This window comes from Hyperolius riggenbachi, chromosome 3 (assembly GCF_040937935.1).
Source record: "Hyperolius riggenbachi isolate aHypRig1 chromosome 3, aHypRig1.pri, whole genome shotgun sequence".
Lineage (NCBI taxonomy): Eukaryota > Metazoa > Chordata > Amphibia > Anura > Hyperoliidae > Hyperolius > Hyperolius riggenbachi.
The window spans coordinates 214,229,796-214,252,322 of NC_090648.1; the positions used below are offsets into that span (position 1 = coordinate 214,229,796).

At 42.3% G+C, this 22,527-nt stretch overlaps 1 long non-coding RNA gene across 2 annotated transcripts; it reads left to right on the plus strand.

Annotated features, from left to right (window-relative positions):
* The first annotated feature begins 698 nt into the window (after positions 1-698).
* LOC137563349 (uncharacterized) lies at positions 699-18,899 on the plus strand. Of its 2 annotated transcripts, none has more exons than XR_011030325.1 (3): positions 699-805; positions 13,980-14,039; positions 18,838-18,899. It is a non-coding gene; the product is annotated as an uncharacterized lncRNA (long non-coding RNA). The 2 variants fall into 2 exon arrangements; XR_011030326.1 differs by lacking the exon at positions 699-805 and adding an exon at positions 2,408-2,488.
* Positions 18,900-22,527: the final 3,628 nt, after the last annotated feature.

Genomic DNA, 22,527 nt, shown 5'->3' on the forward strand with positions numbered 1-22,527 from the left:
TAAAGAAGTACTCTGGGCAAATTTAAAGAAACAGGGACACTTCTTGACTTCCCAGTTTAAAAGAAACTTGAAACGGATGCCTGCCTTCCTGTAAGGCTTTTCCTTTAGTCCGACTGTTCTATAACCCATAGTTATATGCTAATGGTAAATAAGGCAACTTTGTCCAGGATGTTGACCTTTTGTTATTAGAAGATGTTTCAACATTAACCAAGGGATGAAGGGACGTATAGAAAAACCTAGAGGATACTGCTGCTAAGCTCCTTTAAAAAATATCACTTCCCACGCTGTTGTGTTATTCTCTGCTTCTTTCACCTGAATCACTGATACAGAATCAGCAGGTAAATTATTGCATGTGATCTCTTACTCTTGTCTGACTTCACTGGCTGCATCCAAGTTTCAGGCGTGTGCTATAGTCACTACTGAAACCAATGTTTAATGCACAAGAGAGTACATTTGCATTAATTAGCAATGACTCTTTACAGTAAATATCTTAAATGTACTGACTAGCAGCACCCTGTAGCTTTGCTTCCTGTTGCAATTTTACTACACAGGAAACAGTCCATACTCCTCCCCCTATCCCATCATCCCCCACACAGGAAATAGTTGATGAGGAGCTTGGAGGAGGTTTCAGTGAGTCTCTCCCCGTGAGCACAGGTCACCTGACCTAGTCCACCTTCTCCCTCTGCTGAAAGATTACTTAGCAACCCAAACAGCAGCTCGAGCAGAGTCTAATAATGATAAGAATTATTATTATTTATTTATATAGTGCCAGCATCCTCCATGGCGATGTACAACAGAATACAAGGTACAACAATACAATATAAACAATACTACAAGTCAATTACAGATTTTTACATGATGTTGTTACACATTATCCAGTACTGTGAGACAAAAGGGGAGTGTGGATGGAAAGATAAAAAAACAAGAAAACACAAGCACGCTAGACAGCTAAGGTTCACTACATGCAGTGGTCTCTCACTGGTTCGCCTCCTCTTTCAATATCAAAACACAGTACACAGAGGTGGCGCCACTCAGGTTGAGCTACATGTACATTAGTCCATAAAACATAGAGAGTCTCTCTGAGTAAAATAAGAAATACGATCTCTAATATTGATAGATCACTTCAATCTTCCATATAATGGACAATCTGCTGGATGGTACAGCCGCCACCACACCCTTTTGTGCCAGACTCACCGTCCAATAAGACCCACTGGCGGGTCTAATGTGGCCTTTGGACCGTTACTGGGTCGTCCACCACCTCTCTGACAATGAACTGGGTCACTCCAACAACGACTGTCTCTTCCTTGTAATCAGTAAAACAGCCTCTATACCACTCAGACTAATGCAGCCTGCCTATAGTTCAGCGGGGAAAACTCTGTTCGTACACACCATTGACAGTACAATATCGGCAACTGATCCCTGCAAAAAAGACTGCATTATATACCCCTCTATATTACATTATTACATTCACATTATAATTAAAAACATACAAGAAAAATAAGTTAAAACATACTAGGCCTGTTAAATAAAACATTATACTCATAATAGCAGCATTCCAATGCTCATGCTCATTAGCCTATTTATTTTCACTCCCCCAGAAAGCACATAAGATCCACATCAATATTTAGACCTCCTGGCCTCAGTGTTCCCATATTATAAATCCACCTGGTTTCCTCTTGTGAAACCATCTGGGTTATATCACATCCTCGCCAGGAGGGGATTATCTTTTTGATGGCACAAAAAGACAGTAATTTGGGGTCACAGTTATGCTCGGCCGCAAAATGAGCTGACAAGATGTGGTTTGCAATTCCCTTCCCTATATTCCTGATGTGCTCCCCATTCTCTCTTTGAGGGTTCGGGTTGTTCTCCCAATGTATTGTCACCCCCACACACACACACCATGCCAGGTAAACCACACATCTATCATTGCAAGTGATAAAATGGGTGATCTGGGAATTCTTTCCCATTGCTAAAGGATGTTACTAGTTTTGTTCTAACCCCCCTTGATTCTTGGCAGGCCTTGCACCCTCTGCAACGAAAAAATCCAGGTACCTGCCACCCCTGCATTCTAGGGGGCCTAACTGGATCCACGCAGCTGGGAGCAAGGATTTGTTTAAGATTTATTGCCTTTTTATATATAAATTTAGGTTTAGGGGGGATGATGGTCCCAAGCACTTGATCTGTTCCCAGAATATCCCAATGTTTTATATGATTCTTTGCAGATCCCTATATTGTGTTCTAAAAGTGCTAATACATGCCAAATCATACTAACCTTGATTTTCTCCTGTAGCTCCTTTACTTAGCAGCTCTCCCCTATCCCTTTCTCTCCCCTTGTCAATATCATTTTGTAATTGCATATTATTGTACCCTTTCTCGAAAAAACTGTTTTTTAGGACCCTCACCTGTTCATCATAATCATCCAAAGTGGTGCAGCTCCTTTGGTATTCCACTTATCCATGAGGGGTGGTGACAACTATATACAGATACAGTATGTATTCGTTTCTATCTGTTGCCTTAAGGAAACTTTTTGTATTAGCACCATCTCCTTTTCTTATTATTTCCAAGTCTAGGAAATGGAGTTTGTCTGCACTAGATTCAGCAGTCAGGGATATACCCACCTCATTACTGTTCAAATATATCCAGTCCATATCCCCCCCCCCCCCCAAAAAAAAAATAAAAATAAAAAATAAAAGGTCATCCATAAATCGATGCCATGTTGCACCTTCCAATATTCGCTCCTCCCATAAACCCATAAACAGGTTAGCAAGTTAGCAAGACTTGGGGCATAACTAGCTCCCATGGCGCAACCTTTATGCTGCCTGTAGAATTTTCCATCAAACCAAAAATAATTTTGCTTCAACGCAAACTTCAGTAATGTGAGGATATATTCCTTGTTCCACTTTTATGGTACCATCTCTTTCCATATAAATTCGGACTGCTTCTAGTCCTAGCTCATGCCTAATATTGGTATACAAGGACGCTACGTCCGCTGTGACCATTACCTCACCTTCCTCAATCTTTACCCCTTCCAACTTTTTTTGTGTGTTGTGTCCGTTAGTACAGAGTTCCCCAACCTTGTCCTCAAGGCCCACCAACAGAACATGTTTTGCAGGAAACCACCAACATTCACAGGTGAGGTAATTAGTGTCTCAGCAGAGCTGATTAACTACCCCTCTGGATTTCTACAAAACATGCACTGTTGGTGGGCCTTGAGGACAGGGTTGGGGAACACTGCTTTAGTACATGCAGCAATTTACCCACTAATGGCTGCAGAAACTCGTCCAAATATTGTCCCAAACGATTGGTAACCGATCCTATCCCGCTTATGACTGGTCTGCCCGGGGGCGTTGTCCCGGTTTTTGTGAATTTTTGGGACCTGTTTTATGGACTAATGTACATGTAGCTCAACCTGAGTGGTGCCACCTCTGTGTACTGTGGATAGAAAGATGCTTTTGGGGAGAGAAATTTTGAAGAGGGAGGTTATGAGGCAGGTGTAATGGTAGAGGATAGGTGAGCAATAAGGTGAGAGGGAATGAGGTAATGGGATGTTATTTAGACAGAGATGAGATGATGAGTTTAGATAGTGGTGAGAACACAGTTAAGGAGAATATAAGGTTTGGGGTTTGTATGGAGAGAGATGGCTGCTTGGTGAAGCTTTTCCTGATATTGGTGATTTTGTCACTAATGCAGGAGACAACTGCAGATGTCCCCAGTCTGGATCCCTCAATTGATTTTTAAGCGTATAAACTTGATTATGATTTATTTTATATGGTCGGGTTCCTCACCGCGTATTTCACTATCCACCCTTCAACTACCTACACACTTGGGAGGCCTAGCAGTCCCCAATTTTTTCCTATATCATGTAGCAGCCCAATTAGTCCCCATTCAGAGTTGGTTGGGAAGTGATAGACTGGACTCCAGTCTGGCGACTGAAGCAGAAATCGCAGGTTCTTACGAAGCCTTATGCGGAGCAATATATAGGTATGAAATACCTTCTGATCGTATAGGGACTAAACTTATTTATAATACTATTAGAACATATAAAAGAACGCATAATCTCTTAGGAGAACCCATTAGATATATTTCACAAAGCTCTCCTCTCTGGGGTAACAATAATCTTCCCCGAACTTCTCTCAATCCCAGATACATTTTTGGTATTGATATAATATCAAATATATATCGCAGCTCTATACAGAGGGAGTTTTTAAAGACTTATCTACTCTAAGATCAGAATTTGGCCTTCCCAAATATACCATGTTTCGTTATTTTCAGCTTAGATATGCTCTTAAGGCGCAACTAGGACTATCTAATGTCTCATTAATACCATCTGAACTAGAACAGATGCTCCTTAGAAAAGAAAAAAAACAAGCAGGTTTCTACTCTCTATACATTTTTAATGACAAAAAATAATACCCAAAAATTACACTCCTCCAAGGAAAAACGGCAAATTATTGCCACAGATCTAACCCAGGACCATTGGAAAGAACACTCCGAATTTTTTGATAAAATAGTCATTGCCTCCTACGATAAACTTACAAACATCAAGTGGTTCCATAATGCCTATCTGACACCTGTAAAATTAGCCAAAATAGGCACTAATGATGATAACTGCTTTAAATGTAAAACATCCAGGCCTGATTTTATCCATTGTGTTTGGTTATGTCCATTGGTACATAAATACTGGAAATCTGTAACACATTTTATGAGAAACTCCTTAAATCTACCAGTAACAATGGATTGTTGGGAATCGTGGGCAGGGCCGGGCCGAGGCAGAGGCTGAAGAGGCTCCAGCCTCAGGGCGCAGTGTAGGAGGGGGCACACAATTCATTCAGCTGTCATTCCCAATTGTGTTTGAAGCACAAAGAAATAAGAAAAGGACATACATAGCAGTGACTGCAAGCCAGATAACTAGATATTAAGGTGTTGGGGATGTTGGGGGCCCTGGGGCGCCTCTTAGTCTAATAGCAATTAGTGTGTGACGGCTGGGGTGGGAGGGATGGGGGTGCACTTTGCAGTCTCAGCCTTGGGTGCTGAAGGACCTTGTCCCGGCTCTAATCGTGGGAGACATGATTTGTACAAAAAAACAATTACAACTGATTCGTATCCTTCTTTTTATGCTAGAAAAGCATTAGTTCTTAATTGGAAATTATCCACTCTCCCCACCGTACTAGACTGGCGGAAATTACTTAACTTAGCTCTTCCCTTATACAAAATCACTTACCAATCACGTAACTAATTCAAATAATTTGATAAAATTTGGCACACATGGGTTGATGCCTCGGACACCACTATTCCCAACCTGGATATTAACGTAGCAGTACAAGACCTTGCTCAGTTCTCATATGCTAAATGTTTAGGGTTTTTTTTAGAACTCAATCAACTTAATCTGCTATGCTGTATACATCAATATTTATAATGGATCTTCTACTCGACCAATATGAGATCATTATTGACTATTCTTCCAGGTGTATAAACCCGTTTGGATATTTATATAAACTATTATATTACTGTCTCTTTTCATGGCATCTGACACTGAACATTTGAAAATGCTGTACTGGATATTATCTGTTATTTGTTTTTTGTTTGTTGAAAACTCAATAAAAATTCTCTTAAAAAGAAAACCAGGAGACCAAGTCCTCAGCTAAATTGAATGGAGTAGAAGGTGGTGGTGTTAGCCGGAGGAGGGAATTGAAGGTGACAAAGAGTAGTTTAGGTTTGTGGGACAGTGAGGAGATTAGGGAGGAAAATTATGAGTGTTTGGCTGCTGAGAGGGCCTGTCCAAATGAGTGTGAAGCCTTATTGTATTGAAAAAGGGTCTATGTGTTGCTGTTGCTTTGCTGGGTCATCCCAGCTTAAAGCATTATAACAAACTCCTCTTGTCCATGGGTAGATTGGCTTATAAACTCTGCAGGGGAAAAATTAAAAAGAGGACTGACACATTCCTGCTATCAGCAGACTGAGGACACAGGGTTGTTCTGTTGTCTCTGATAGTGGTAGGGTTAGATATAATGCACACCATATGGTAATGCCTTGGTGCAGGGCCGGGCCGAGGCATAGGCTGGAGAGGCTCCAGCCTCAGGTCGCAGTGTAGGAGGGGGCGCAGAATTCATTCAGCTGTCATTCCTAATTGTGTATGAAGCAGAAAGAAATAAGAGAAGGGGATACATAGCAGTGACTGCAAGCCAGATAACTACATATTAAGGTGTTGGGGAGGTTGTGGGCCCTGTGGCCCTCTTAGTCTAATAGCAATCAGTGTGTGACGGCTGGGGTGGGAAGGATGGAGGGGCGCACTTTGGTGTCTCAGCCTTGGGTGCTGGAGGACCTTGTCCCGGCTCTGCCTTGGTGAAGCTTGGGTGACTATTATTTGAGCAATAATTGTCACTGGATAGACCAACACATATGCAGAAAGTAAGGATCGGCACCCAAACACATTTAAAATATTTAGCTTCCAAAAATCCAGCTTTGAATGCATTTGGAGTATCAATCCTTTCTTTTTTTTGCTTCTGTTGTCTATGATGACCTCTTCTATGGAGAGAGAAAGAGGATGATGAATAGTGGACAAACAAGCAACAACGGTAGCAGCAAGAAGAATGAAAGGCAAAAATGCTCATTCCGCCTTTGTCATTTAGCAGTCTGTCTTGATGGATCACTAAATAACATCATGGGACAACTACCACCAGTATACTGTCACTAGATTTTCACCCAAGCTGATCTTGTATAATTAAATTCTACCCTATCTGCAACACTTCACAAAGTTTTCTGCTTACACACACCTAAGTTGTATCCTCTAAAGTCTGATTGCACAGAGTTTGTATGTTCTCCCCATGTCTGTGTGAGTTTCCCTCCAGGCACTCCGGTTTCCTCACACATCCCAAAAAACATACAGATAGGTTATTTAGCTTCCCCCTTATAAATTGGCCTAAAGGTGGCCCCTAATGATCCAATCTTTTTTATCCAATCTTACCATTTATATGTAATATAAGGTAACTGCCTTAAGTATCCATTCAGTATATTCACTCAATTTACCCTTCTACTACGTAGATTTGGTAAGATTGGATGAAAAAGATTGGATCATTAGTGGCCATCATTAGACATATTACTATGGTAGGGATTAGATTGTGAGCCCCTGTGAGGGACAGTTAGTAACAAGACTATATACTGTGTATAGCGATGCGAAAAATGTTGGCACTTTATACTTACTAAATAATAATAATTGCACCCATCTGTGGCTGTTCTATACATGCTGTTTTTACACAGGTACAGTTTTCATTTCAGACAAGAGGGACAGAACCCAAATACATAAAATAACAAATAGTATTGAATTACAGAAAGCAAAATAAAACTTCCCTCCTAAACCAGTGCAAAAGGATGAGATTCTCAGTAACATCAACAATACCTGGAGGTGATGTAATAATTACATTACTGTTCCCATCCTTGTAGAGAACTGACTGAAGCCATCGAAATCTATTTTCCCTTGAACAAGTCAATGACATCTGTATAAAATTCTAAGAAGGAAGGATAAACAAGCCAAGAATAAACTGATTTCATGTATGTTTGTTTGCCCTTCTTAATCTAATAGTTGCTAAATCTAATTAAGTTCTGTCCACCCGCCTGAATCTCGAGCTAAGAATGCGTTACGTAAAAAAGAATGTATCTCTGTCTGTGAGTTTAAGAACACTTCAAAATGCAATGTTAAAGAAATGTTTAATCAACAATCTATTTATTAGATGGCTGAGTACTGACCGTCTTAGAGAAAGCAACTGTTGTGCTTAAAGTGACAGTAAAAAGTACAAAATATTCAGATGGTACTATAGCACTTGAATAGTTTATAAAATGTTTCCTTCTGAACTCTGTCAATTCACCATGGCCATTATATGTGAGGGAGGGAGAAGGAGTGATTCACAGCACTGGTTCATGTGGTTAATATCACAATTTGCATTCTTCAATTCACTGCTTATACATTACAGTAACTGGTGCTTTCTCTAGTCTTCTTTATTCCTGTTGTCTCCTAACTTTCCCCACCCCTTCCTTTTCTGCTTTCCCCAGTCCTTTCCAGCAGCTCTCACATAAAGCACATATGTTACAGTGGCCACACCCCTCACAATCCGATTGGGCAATCTTGGCAATCTCTCCACATGAATATAGTATGAGGAAACACTGAAACCATATAATAAAAATGCATTCAAGTTGTTGATCTTCACCCTAATGGAGTGTTGCTAAAATTCCACAGTGTTTGTACAATTGTAAAAAATATATTTGGCCTTTAAATAAATACACAGTGATACTTTTTCCAAAAATTGTAATCATTTTTTCTTTTAGAATTTTTCATGGCTGATTGCATGACTGGCGATATGTGTGATACTACTTAAGTAAAACACCTGTTAATATTAAAAATTACTCTAATCCAATTTGTATATGATGTATACCAGTGGTAGTGACAAATGTGTCACTACCACTGGTACCACTGGTATACCACTTCCAGTCTGTGCAGTCAAAGCAGGCCTGAAGTTGTAGTTTAGCCTCACTTGACCACACTTTGGAGGACTTGGTGACAGGTTTTGAGGTTTCCAGGCGCCTTTTGTAAGTACAGTAGGTATCAGGTGTATGATGCAGTGGTCAGATGAGCCTAGGGCTGCCCGCGGTGTCGCTTTGTATGCATCTTTCAGGGCCGTGTAGCAATGGTCAAGGGTGTTGGCACTCCTGGTGGGGCAGGTGATGTGCTGATGGAAGCGAGGCAGCTCTTTGCGGAGGTTGGCCTTGTTGAAATCCCCCATGATAATGAACGGCGAGTCCGGGAGGGCCGTTTCCCACTGCATGATGGTATCACTGAGATCACGCAGGGCAGCATTTACCTCTGCATCAGGAGGGATATACATACCCACGAGGTGACGAGGATGTAGGAAGAGAACTCCCTGGGCGAGTAGGTTGGCCTGCAATTGATGAGGAGGAGTTCAAGTTCTGGTGTGCATTTCTTGGCCAGTACAGAGGTGTTTGAGCACCAGGAGGAGCTGATGTAGAAGCAGATGCCGGCCCCCTTTCTTTTTCCCAGAGAGGGTGCTGTCACAGTCTGCTCGAATGAGGCTGAAACCTGGGAGCTGGAGGGCACTCTCAGGGATGTCGTCATGAAGCCACGTTTCGGTAAAGCAAAAGACTGCATGTGCGATAACAGTCCATCAGCCGCGTGACCCAGATGAAAAAAAACACGTGCAATGACAGTCCATCAGCAGTGTGACACATATGTAGAAACCATGTGCAATAACAGTCCATCCACAGTGTGACACAGATGTAAGAGGCATTTGCAATAACAGTCTATCAGCAGTGTGACACAAATGTAATAAGCATGTGCAATAACAGTCCATCAGCAGTGTGACACAGATGCAAAAAGCATGTGCAATAACAGTCACTCAGCAGTGTGGCGCAGTCACAAGCATGTATAATAACAGTCCATCAGCAGTGCAATACAGTCCATAAACTGACAGCGAAAAAAGAATTGATGCACAAACAGTCCATCATTAGCAGTGCATAGCAGATGCTTATAGCAGTGCAAGGGCTCCAGGTAGTACATACATTTCCCAGAGCAGGCAGTGATAGTGCACTAGGCTGTACCCTGTTCCAATTCGGTACCAGTACCCAGCAGTGGCAGTACCAAAAGAGGTTTGCAAGACCATGTGGCAGGGGCCCAGAAAACAGAGGTCTCACCTGGTGGTAGATGGAGGATAAGACCGGAGTCCTGGTGCGGTGGAAAACAGGATCTGGTGTGAGGTAGCCCCCCAGAGATGCTCAGTAGCAACAGAGCAATGCCGTGGTTTTGGGACGTAGCAGGCCGCGGGAAGTACAGGAGGCGGAGGGCCGTTTGGACAGCCGGATGTTGGCTGGGGTGCAGTCCCAGACTGAGGTACTGGTGGGGTGAAGTCTGGCTGCGGAGGAGCTTCTGTGGTGCTGCGGACTGGGAGGCTGGCTGGCAGCGGGGACTGTGCTCTGCGCTGTGGATCTGGCAGAGGCTGCCGTGGTCCAGGTCTGGGAGCAGGGCCCTGCTAGTGGGAGCCAGACCGCCGAAGGTGAGCGTGGGCTGTCGCGGACATCCGGCTTGAGTTTCCTCATGTAGGTCCTGGGGGTACAGGCCGAGGGAGCAGATCCACAGTGCTGGCAGTGGACTTGATCCAGGGAAAAGGCACACGTGCTTGTGCGGGTCGCTCCACATGGGTGGACGACACAGAAGCCTTCTTCTGTTCCAAGCCGGCTTCGCTCAATTTTGAGCACTGGTGGCAATGCACGCTAGGCTAATTTTTAACCCTCACCCCTAAACTAACTAGAACTAACTAAAAAAAAAAAAAAAGCACTAAGGAAAAAAAAGAGGAAATCAGAAATGTATCAGAGCCCTGTGTACCGAGGCAGCCTAGCCAGAGCCATCTTGGATTCATTTCACTTCTCAAATATCACTGTGTGTGTCTCCTATATGATACATTTTAACTGACATTTTTTATCGTAACAACCAAACGATTTATACAGGAAAATCATGACGATTAACAAGGTTGCCCAAACTTTTGCATCCCACTGTATAATACATTTTGTTAGACTAGAGGTGCAAGTCACAGCACACGGCTTGTGACCATCTGACATATTTGTGGGCAATCAAGCTGTATAGCCACTGATTTTATATGATGCTTCAATAAAAGAGCTTTTCTATTTTTGGAAGTGCCAGCCTCCATCTTCCGTTTTTGCATCTTGTGGCCAATCAATGACCCCCATTTGACAATTTTGAGAAACAGTGATCTGGGTGGTGTTTCACCAGGGCTCACCAAGGCCAAGGCCACATAGGCGAGACATGAAAGACAGTGCATATGGAAAAGGAGTGTGCAAAAGGAATACTAAGACTACAAAAACAGGGTGCAACACATGGAAGACAGAACATTCTGCCCAAGGGAGAGGTACTTGAGGGAGGGGCTGCTGTACATGAGTGTTACACATGGAAGAGGGTGCAACATGTGTAATAAGAGAGCACTAATAAGTGGTGGTTGCTATATACAGAAGGCATGGAAGGGGAACTACAAGAAAGTCAGCCTAGGAGAGAAAAGGTGTAAATCTAGCCTTCTGTTTCACCATACACGCAAGTGATTTTCTCTAAAATGGGGAGAGAAAGTCCCGTTATTAATTTCTGTATAGTAATGTAGGCACTTTATTCAGGCATTATATTGTCTAGGTCACAAGTGAGGAAGACCTGAGGAATACAGTCTTGAGAGCTTTGAATCAGTCATAACATAACAAAATAATAAATGGCATGGAGTCACTCATGGAGTGTCAGAACTAGTGCAGTTTCATCAGGAAATAAACACAAATGTTCAGGGTTTCTATTCAAGGCCAGTTTTCACACACAGGAAATATGTTCACAGTTCCCTCTGCATGCTGCTTTAACAAGCCATACAGTGAAGATGATTATACCTATTTGCAAGTCTGCAAACTTTGTAATAATAATGGCAACGTTTATAAATTGTTGTTTTTCTGTGACCTTTTCTTGTGCCTCCACCTATGGGTGCGTAGTTTCAGAAGAAAGCTGCATTTAGTATTTATAGATCAACTGCTAATCTGCAGGAATGACAGAAGCAAGAGACTGCCAGACCCTTGTAGACCCTTCAGCTGCTCATTTAAAAGCAAACACTGGAAAAAAAATTGGGTTAGATAGATTTTATTTAAAGAGCATTTGCAATGTTTTTATATTTATTTTAGTTATTTTGAGGATTACACAAAATAATAAAAAATAGTTTTTACATGTACAGTGAGGAACATGCGTACTATGTTGGCGCTTTATAAATACAATACATAAAATAAATAACACTATGGATTAAAGGCACTGGAAGACAGCAATACTGGGGATAGTGGGAAGTAATGGCACTAATAGGGGGACGGCTATACTCAGAGAAATATAGGTTGCGTCTGGTGGGGCATGTCTATGCTGGGATAAATGGCAATACCGGGGAAATATACATGGTCCTTCTATTTGGAGGTAAATAGAACTACTGGTGGAGTGGGAGGCTTGGGGAGGGTGGAGAAAGGGGTGGCTCTACTGGCCAATGGGTGAATGGCAGTATAGCAGTGGAGGAGCATGGATATACTGATGAGGAGGGAGGATGTGTATATACGCAAAGGAGAAGGCAGTATCAAGGTGACATGACTATACTGGGGTAGCATGGCCATATTTGGAGGACCCGGCAGCACTAAGGGAGGCATGATCACTGCTCTGGGAAAAGGGAAGGGTCTCATAGTGGCTGCACTGGTTTGTGGAGTTTTATTGCGTCCACGTTGTTATGGGGTGGGGTGTTATAGTGGCTGGAATAATAGTGGCCATGCTTGTTATTTCATCCCTTATAGATGGGGTTATTAGTTATTAGGGCCCCGGATACTTGTATTACTCAACTGTCCAGCACATTGGAACTCTGGATAGCACTTTCTCAACTTGCCGTACTCTTGGCCTGCCTGTGTATGGAGCTTGTACAGTATAGTCTCCCTGTGTTTGTGTGGTTTCCTACTGGCACTCTATTTTCATTCCACATGCCAAAAACATACAGATAAGTCAAATTAATTGCACACAAAACTAGCCTTAGTGCATGATAGCATCATTAGACTAAGTGTATGGTAGGGAATAGGTTGCAAACTCCTCTGGGAGACAGTTAATGACATGCCTATATACTCTCTAAAGGGTTGTGGAAGATGTAATCGCTATGTAAGTACATAATGATATTAATGTGAACCATCATTTCCAAAATGTGGTGGAGTGGGTGCTCTGGGTTCTGTACAGGCAATTTTCATTTCAAATTTTCTCTACTGATGTACTTTAAATTAAATCAGTATGCAGTCCCTTGAAAGATGAAAACATTATTATTGATTTATAAAGCACCAACATATTCTGAAGCGATGTACAAAGTAGGAAAACAAACATGGGGCACATCATGATACAGACAATGATATACATCCAATATGGACATTGGTACAAAATACAGGTGATTACAAAGACAGAACATTATGAACAAAATGTATAACAGAGTGCAAACTATGACATAAACAACAAAATTCAAGACACAAAAGGGTGAGAGGGCACTGCCCTTGCAAGCTTACAATCTAAAGGAAGAAGGGGGGGGGGATAATCTTTTTCACAAACGAATAAACCTGGCATATCCTTAATTCTATTTATGCAAAGTGAAGTCTTAAATTTGCCTTTTTACTTTTTCTATGAAACTGAATTATGTGCTTTGTGGAGTATACTGACCATGATTATATATTTCACTGATGTTGCACATTGAAATACTTGGATATAAAGTGTTAAGTGGTCATGTAAAAGAAAGTTTTTCTTTACCAACTATAAATACTTGTTTGTTTCTGATGTTTTAGAATTTCATAAAAAGCCAATCTTTGATTTGGAGCTATTTGGTTCCTCGTGACATGGTTCCTGGAACATCTAAGAACCTTTCTTGGATAATATAGGCTTGCTTGTTAGCAGCAATTTGCCCTGAAAAATACTCTTTTGCATCTCCTCATTAAACACGTGACTTGTATCTCAGTTGTAAGTTCATCTATCACCAGAGAATTTTGTAGAGTCCCTGCAGAGTGTGGTTTTGAAACGTTGCGCTGTGGGGTCTTAACATTATTAATGGCAGTGAATTAATTGCGTTAGCAGCGTGTTATTTGGAATTGGTATTTATAGTGGTATAAAAAGGAAGCTTTTGCGGCGCGGTCTGTGACAGTGAGGGTACATTTGATTGATATGGTTAATAACAGCGACTTTACATAGAGTAGAATTCCTTCCAGTCTTAGTGACACAGAAATTGTGTACTCTTTAACTTTAACTGCTAGGAACTTTAATGTCTGTGCTTTTCTAGTGGTATGTGCCTTGTTTTTAAAATGTAAAAAATAAATATGAACAATGAAAATCACATATCCCATTATGAAAATACAATATACATATTTGTACTGCTTCTGTTCATTAGATGCCAAACAGAAACCATGAGTGCTGCTGTTGGACTGTAATGACTGCAGGGAACAAGATGGTAAGTTCTGTGTTGACAACTTTTTAAGGGAAATTTATAAAAACATTTTTTAAATAAAGTAAATAAAGTATTGTTAAAATGTAATTTACTTTTTTTTTTTTTTTTTTTTTACTTTGTTAGGTAAATATGAGATATTATGTTATGTACTAATATTTTATATGTGCCATATGCAACCAGCAGGTTAAATGAAAATGTATCAGTTCATTGGGTCAGCATACATTTCTGTCAGTCTGAGCTCTTTGAGAGCTGTCGGCCAGAAAGTAACTGTTCAGCTTTGCTATTTTGAATACCCATAATAGGAAAATTAAAACTGATTAAATTAAAAACATTTCTTGTTGCTGTCATGGTGATCAAAGAAAAAGTAAGGAAAATAAGAGGAATTCTAGTCAATAATGATACAGACAAAATATTGTTTTTTTCTAAGTGGAAGATGAGTATGAATATCTATTAGGCTTTTAGTATGGTCTGTCCTACTTTAGTTGCTTTCTATCCTACTCATAGCTGCTTAAAAAAAACAAAACAAAACAAAACAGGGAATATGGGAAAAATATCCCCATTTCAGATACAACTAGCAAAAACCACACTGGCATTGGTCCTGATCCCTTTTAAGCTACATGACAGAAAAGTGGCTTAAAAGGCAATGCAGACTGATGAGTGAGTCATTAGGTCACCGTATTATTATTATTTAACATTTATTTAGCACTGACATCTTCCACAGCACTTTATAGAGTACATAGTCTTGTCACTAACTTTCCTTTAGAGGCGCTCACAGTCTAATCCCTACCCATGGCCGGCCTTTGACCTGAGCGACCAGAGCGGTCGCTCAGGGTGCAGGCTTCCAGGGGGGGCGCATGTGCATTTACCTGACCTTGGCCGCATTTCTACCTGGCTGCGGGCTCTAGCCGGGTCCGTGTATGGCTGCTTTGAGTGGTAGCTCCGCACCCTGGTGCCGCTGGGGGTGATGGGGGCGAAGACTCCAGGAAACTCCTGCTGCCTCTTGTGGAGTGTGTGTGAGCCAGTAGCTCCGCCCCTTGCTCACGGGCGATGTCGAATTGCATGGCTCAGCCTGCTTCAGTGGGAGATGCGGACTGCTCCGGAGATGCTGCTCTGGACTTGTCACTCCTGTCCTGACTCCTGGCCATCTTCTGTTCCCAGCAGAAAAGTAAAGTTCCCCAACTGCCTCCCTACGCTAAAGGGGTAGATATGCCTAGATACACTAAAGGGGGGATCTGCCTATATCCACTAAAGGGGATCTGCCTATACTGTATATATTAAAGGGGGGTGATCTGCCTATATACAGTAAACGGGGATCTGCCTATATGTACTATAGAAAAGGTTCTGCCTATATACACTAAAGGGGGGGGGGTCTGCCTATATACACAGAAAGGGGATCTGGCTATATACAGTAAAGGGGGAATCTGCCTCCATACACTAAGGGGGGGGGGGGGAAATCTGCCTATAAACACTAAAAGGGGATCTGACTACAGTATATACACTTTAAATGCAGAGAAAAATTGCTTTACAATGTGCAGTGGAGTGAAAGTAATGTATAAAATGGTATTTATTGCCATTTTATAAATAGTTGCGTTAGAAATTCTAATTTATAGAACATGAACTTCATACATCAAATGAGTTACAGCACATAAAAATACTATACTTTTGATTTTTATGAGCTGAATATATATTACACAGCATATGGCATAAAAGCTAAGGGTATGTTAGTCTGTGGTATGCATTACCTTACTGTGCAGACAGCCTGTGTTAGGTGCAGATGGTCTCCAAGCAATCTAGAGCCCATATATTTTTTATATAAAGCCTTAGCACTTCCAGTTCTGTTGTTGGGTTAGCCCATGAAAAAGCAGGTACAATAATTACATGGAGTAAATCATGCTATCCAGACATGAAAAGGTCAATCCTCATGCATGTAAGATCAACTTTACGTTATCTAAACCGATTAGAGTGACCTAATCCTGTCTGGGTTTTTCATATCTCACATGTAGCAAACTGGCAGGTGGACAGTGAAGCATTGACAAGGGTTGTGTATTGTGGTGTGAGCAGACTATAGCCAGAGCAGGAAAATAGTGTGACTTTCATATGTTTATCACAGATTTAGTATGACAAACCACTTACACTTAAACATCTGGATCACAGCATAATATCTTGAGGTGTACAGCATAAAATAGAATTGTTAAGCCTGTGCCTCAGGTCTATACATCCTGGTCTGCTTCACAGCACCATTCAAAGCCTGTTGCAGAGGACATCATCAAATCTGCATTCCTCCACCACAGGATATGTAGGTAATTCGAATATCATGCCCTGTCACCTCCTCTTACCAGACTTGAAGAATAAAGTCTTGTTCACTTGCTAAATGGTTCTGGGCAGCAACAGACATTCGGGGGTCGCCTCTGCCAAGAATCTAGTGTGTGTACAGCGTACTCCCCCACAATCCATCAGCGAGAGGTTCTGGATTGGTGGATCATCTTGTCCAAGCACAGCATGACCCTATTTCTATTCCTCACCCTTCTTGGTCAGTCCCACTCAATCATGCACAGCACCATTAGCCAACCTCCTCCCCCCCTGTAGGCTAGCAATGCATCTATACAGAACTTGGCCCAGAACTGTTGCCCAAGGGTTCAAGTCCCATTCCCTGTGGATGACAGTAATTGTACATGTATGCATGTAGGAAGAGAAAATGTTTGTCTAGTTAGATATCCTAGCTGTATAACAGTTCATCTTCTCCTGACCTACCTTACCAGCTGGTCCTTCTATACATACAGTGTTATTATATGTTAGTTTTGTTAGAATGGGAGAGAAAGGTGCGACAACTGGAACGGGTATGTCAGTACAATTTATGCCATGAAAGGGTGACACAAAAGTTGCATTTTTTCTGTAGTATTGTTGATGCACTAATGCTTTTCTTACCTACTTAACCAAAGTAGAGACTTGAGGTGTTCAAAAATCCAAGTAATTATTTCTGAATCCTCATTTCCTAACATCGTTTTTGCCATTTTATAGATGCCTCTAGCATCTATTACTTCTCTAGTGTAATGAAGGTCTTCTTTGTTGCAGGAATCACTAATAGAGTTGGGCCGAACCTCCGATTTTAGGTTCGCGAACCGGGTTCGCGAACTTCCGCGGAAGGTTCGGTTCGCGTTAAAGTTCGCGAACCGCAATAGACTTCAATGGGGATGCGAACTTTGAAAAAAAAAAATAATTATGCTGGCCACAAAAGTGATGGAAAAGATGTTTCAAGGGGTCTAACACCTGGAGGGGGGCATGGCGGAGTGGGATACACGCCAAAAGTCCCCGGGAAAAATCTGGATTTGACGAAAAGCAGCGTTTTAAGGGCAGAAATCACATTGAATGCTAAATGACAGGCCTAAAGTGCTTTAAAACATCTTGCATGTGTATACATCAATCAGGTAGTGTAATTAAGGTACTGCTTCACACTGACACACCAAACTCCACTGAACAGAACAGGTATGCAGTGGCGGGTTCACTAAACAGGTATACAGTGGCGGGTCCACTGAACAGAACAGGTATGCAGTGGCGGGTTCACTGAACAGGTATGCAGTGGTGGGTTCACAGAACAGGTATGCAGTGGCAGCAGGATCACTGAACAGGTATGCAGTGGTGGGTGGGTTCACAGAACAGGTATGCAGTGGTGGGTTCACAGAACAGGTATGCAGTGGCAGGATCACTGAACAGGTATGCAGTGGTGGTGGGTGGGTTCACAGAACAAGTATGCAGTGGCAGGATCACTGAACAGGTATGCAGTGGTGGGTGGGTTCACAGAACAGGTATGCAGTGGCAGCAGGATCACTGAACAGGTATGCAGTGGTGGGTGGGTTCACAGAACAGGTATGCAGTGGTGGGTTCACAGAACAGGTATGCAGTGGCAGGATCACTGAACAGGTATGCAGTGGTGGTGGGTGGGTTCACAGAACAAGTATGCAGTGGCAGGATCACTGAACAGGTATGCAGTGGTGGGTGGGTTCACAGAACAGGTATGCAGTGGCAGCAGGATCACTGAACAGGTATGCAGTGGTGGGTGGGTTCACAGAACAGGTATGCAGTGGCAGGATCACTGAACAGGTATGCAGTGGTGGTGGGTGGGTTCACAGAACAGGTATGCAGTGGCAGGATCACTGAACAGGTATGCAGTGGCAGGATCACAGTACAGGTATGCAGTGGGCTGAGGGCTCACTGAACAGAACAGGTATGCAGCCAGGAAGAAGTTAAGCCTAACTAATCTTTCCCTATATGAGAGACTGCAGCAGCTCGCCCTACTCTCACTAATGCAGGCACACGAGTGGCCGTAATGGCCGCCGCTGCCTGCCTTATATAAGGGGGGTGGGGCTCCAGGGGCTAGTGTAGCCTAATTGGCTACACTGGGCCTGCTGACTGTGATGTAGAGGGTCAAAGTTGACCCTCAGGTGCATTATGGGGCGAACCGAACTTCTTCCGCAAAACGTTCGCGTGCGGTACCCGCACGCGAACCACCTAAGTTCGCGCGAACCACGTTCGCCGGCGAACCGTTCGGCCCAACTCTAATCACTAATACTTTGCTTGCTAATATGTAAACATACATGCTAACTAAGCAGGAGTGGTCCCCAGCTTGTCTGTACCATGTCTGAGGAGTCCTCTGTCTACTAAGAAGCAGGAGAACCTTTCTTTGAGTACTGGAGCTTTGAGCTTGGTGCTCACTGAACCTAAGCAACTATTTATACTCTTGTTTATGAATAAAGACACTTGCTACTGATTTCCTTAAAACCTGTACCATCTTTGTTTCTACTAGAAAATCGAGAAATAAAGAACCCCTAGATGCCTTGGAAATAAGAGTCTACTTCAAGGGCAAGGTAATTTCTATTTCTCATGTAACTGTGGTACAGCTGAGTTATGAATGTAATGTTAGAGCATCACTCTGGCAGCAAGCCATCCTTTGTCTATGACAAACTGCCACAGTTCAGGTTCCTGCTACATTCACCCTACTCCCTCATTCTGTCACCGTGGCACTTCCCTGGCTGTAGTAGTTACTTGGTGCCATGTCAGTAGCTCACAAAATGAACACATGTAACAATTCCAATGCTCATTTTCTAGTTGATTTTATCATGTGATCATCAAATTGGCTGATCATCTGGTGTTTTGGTATCAGTTTGAGACAATACACTATTCATTCTTTAGATGAAGATGAAACAAACCAATTGATTTTTTATTAGTGATTTTTTTTAAATTGTTTTTGAACAAATTGCCATGGTTCATTTGATGACAATTTAATTATTTTCAGTAAGTTAGTTATCAAGGTTACGTGACTTACGTCATAGAACTGATTCTGTCTTCTTCACACTGATGCAGGCAGTGGTGTAGCTAAGGACCTTTGGACCCCAATGCAAGTTTAATGCTAGGTGCACAGTATGAGATTTTCTGGCAGATTTACTGTCAGATCGATTATTTACAACATGTCCGATTTGATTTCTGATCGGTTTCTGAGCATTTTCAGATCGATTTCCTATTGAAGTGAATGGAAAACAGTCGCAAAATGCTCGGATATCGATCGGAAGTCAGATTTAACATGTTGGAAATAATCGATCTGACAGTAAATCTGCCAGGAAATTGCATAGTGTGTACCTAGCATTACATTGGCCCACCCCCCAAACACTATATACATAACAATTGATATGGTGCACCAAATCCTGCCAAGGACAGCCACAATATTAGAGGTGCAAGCAGGGGATGGGAACAGTTTGTTACTAATTACCACTATTCAAAGTATCTATAGAAGTGGTCATTTCCACCATAGGACCAATAAAGAGCTAATACCGTCATTGAGGGTCCAAATAGATCTAAACAGAGAGAAAGAGGAGGAGCAGTGGCGTAGCAATAGGGTTTGCAGAGGTAGCGACCGCATCAGGGCCCTTGGGTCAGAGGGGCCCCGAGGGGCCCTCTCTTAATCACAATATTAGCTCTCTAATGGCCCTGTGTTGGTAATAATCACTTCTATAGATGCTTTAAATAACAATAATCATTAACAAACTGTTCCCCATCCCCTTTTTGCACCTCTGACACTGTTATTGTCCTTGTCAGGTTTTGATGCGCCGTATCAATTGTTATTTATAGAGTGCTTGGGGGGCCTCATGTAAAACTTGCACCAGGCCGGGCCCAATTGCGCCTTAGCTACGCCACTGAGGAGGAGATATTGGGAAGAGAGACTGAGACAGAGAAAATAAACCTCAATTACAGTAGGTAGTGTATGCAATCTTAGGCAGCTTTCCACAGCACTCAGAGAGAGGTAATGGGGGGGGGGGGGGGGGGGGGGGAGGGAGGTAAAAGGCAGAAAGCTAGAAAGGAAAGGAAAAGAGAGAGATGGGGTAGAAAAAGTGGGAGGAATGGTGTGGGGAGGTGAAGGAAAAATAATCATCACAGGGAGGTAGGGTATGCCTCCTCACACTCCATTCGGTCATACATACGAAGTAGGCCTACCTCCTTAGCAGTGCTGTGAGCTGTGGATGTTTTTAATTTTGGCTGGATTTCCTGGTGGGGACATTAAGTACAGAAGCCTGCCCCCCACAATAATAATAATGAGGGCAGGCAGCTGACACATTGAGTTGGGAACAGGATTGCAAATAAGTGCGGACAAACACCACAAGTAAGTTTATCATTCAAATTCTAGTCAGTGGTGTAGATAAGAAGCTATGGGCCCCAGTGTGAGTTTTACATTGGGCCCGCTCAAGCAATACATAACAATAACACATATAGAGGTCATCATCACCAGCAAAGCATCAATGACCAGCTAAAGGAGCTGCTGGAGGCGGGCCCCTAGTGGGCTTCTCTGGTCCCGGGTTTGGGCGCTACTTCTGCATCCCCTGTTGCTATGCCACTGATTCTAGTATCTGTCAGAGTTTAGAGGGCCCCGTTGCTTACAACAGACAGCAAAGTTTGGCAAGGCTGCATGTTATGTAGCCTTAACACTTCATTTAGACTACAGTACATCCATCCATTACAAGATTACTAACATACTGTAACATGCAACAATAATGTACAACAGCAGTTTAGCAGAAGACGTCATTCATCATGACACACTATTCATTTTTATAATGCTTTACATAAATCTGTGTTTCCTTATCTTATCAATTTTTAAAGTAAAACTGCCTCTTTTGTTGAAAAAAGTAAAAACAGCCACATAGCCTTACCAAATAAATCAGAAGGATTTTAGCCTTTTCTAAACATTACTTCTTTGTTCTGTGGTTAATAGAAACTCTTCTTTGATGGGCAGCTAAGCGTTTTACTCTAAAGATAGCCATATGGGAGGTTCAGCATAGAGAAAAAGGACATTAATCCAGCAGACTACCTGTCCCATTATTAGGCATTACTCTCAGGATGTCATGAGTGCATTTTCAGGCTGCATGATCATTTTTCATTATACTGTGTATAGAACACAGTGGGGTTCCGCTGCACATAGTAGAAGCTGCTGGAATTATTTTGGATGATGCAGATCAGAAAAGAGCATTTATCATAAGATAAAAATCATTATAATATACAAAACAATTTCAACACAAAACACAAAGGTCTAAATTTATTGTTTTACCTTCTTATTATTACATCAGTAAAAAGGCCCGCCCATTAAAATGGACGATATTCCCCCCCCCCCCCCCAGGCTCAACGCATGCACAAACGCGTCCTGCTCGCCCTTCCCCCACTGCTGTCTGAAGTATATGCACACAGGGAGATGTTGCTTGCTTGGTATTTTGAAAAAGCTGTTATTTCCCACAATGCAATGAGTTTCACAGACAGCAAACTGTCAGGTCTGGAAGCAAGGACACAGGGACAAAGAAGGACGCAGGGGCACAGGGGTTTTATTATATAGGATAGGATTAGTCGATCCCCCTTTCCAGACAGTCTCACTTTTGGTGAATTTTTAATATCTAGAAAACACTGGTGGAGGTGTCCTGAGTATAATAATTGTTGCTAATGACAACTAAAGTTGTATGGAAGAGGTAATGCGCATTACCTCTCTTGAAAAACAAACCAATATTATTGGAAAATAATTTATTTATTAAAGCACATAATGACACGGATGTTGTCTCACTTCCTCAGGTCAATACATTGCCTTAATTGCAATATGATCTATATTAGAGGCGCTCATGCTCAGATCATATTGCAATTAAGGCACGAGGACAGGGGCGTAGCAATAGGGGGTGCAGAGGTAGCCACCGCATCTGGGCCCTTGGGCCAGAGGGGCCCCGAAGGGCCCTCCTTCAGCTACAGTATTAGCTCTCTATTGGTGCTGTGTTCATAATAATCACTTCTATAGATACTTTGAATAGTGGTAATTATTAACAAACTGTTCCCCATCCCCTTCTTGCGCCTCAAACACTGTAGTTGCCATTGGCAGGTTTTGGTATGCCGTATCAATTGCTATGTATAGAGTGCTTGGGGGGCCCCTGATGTAAAAATGGAATCGGATGCATCAGGGCCCACAACTCCTTAG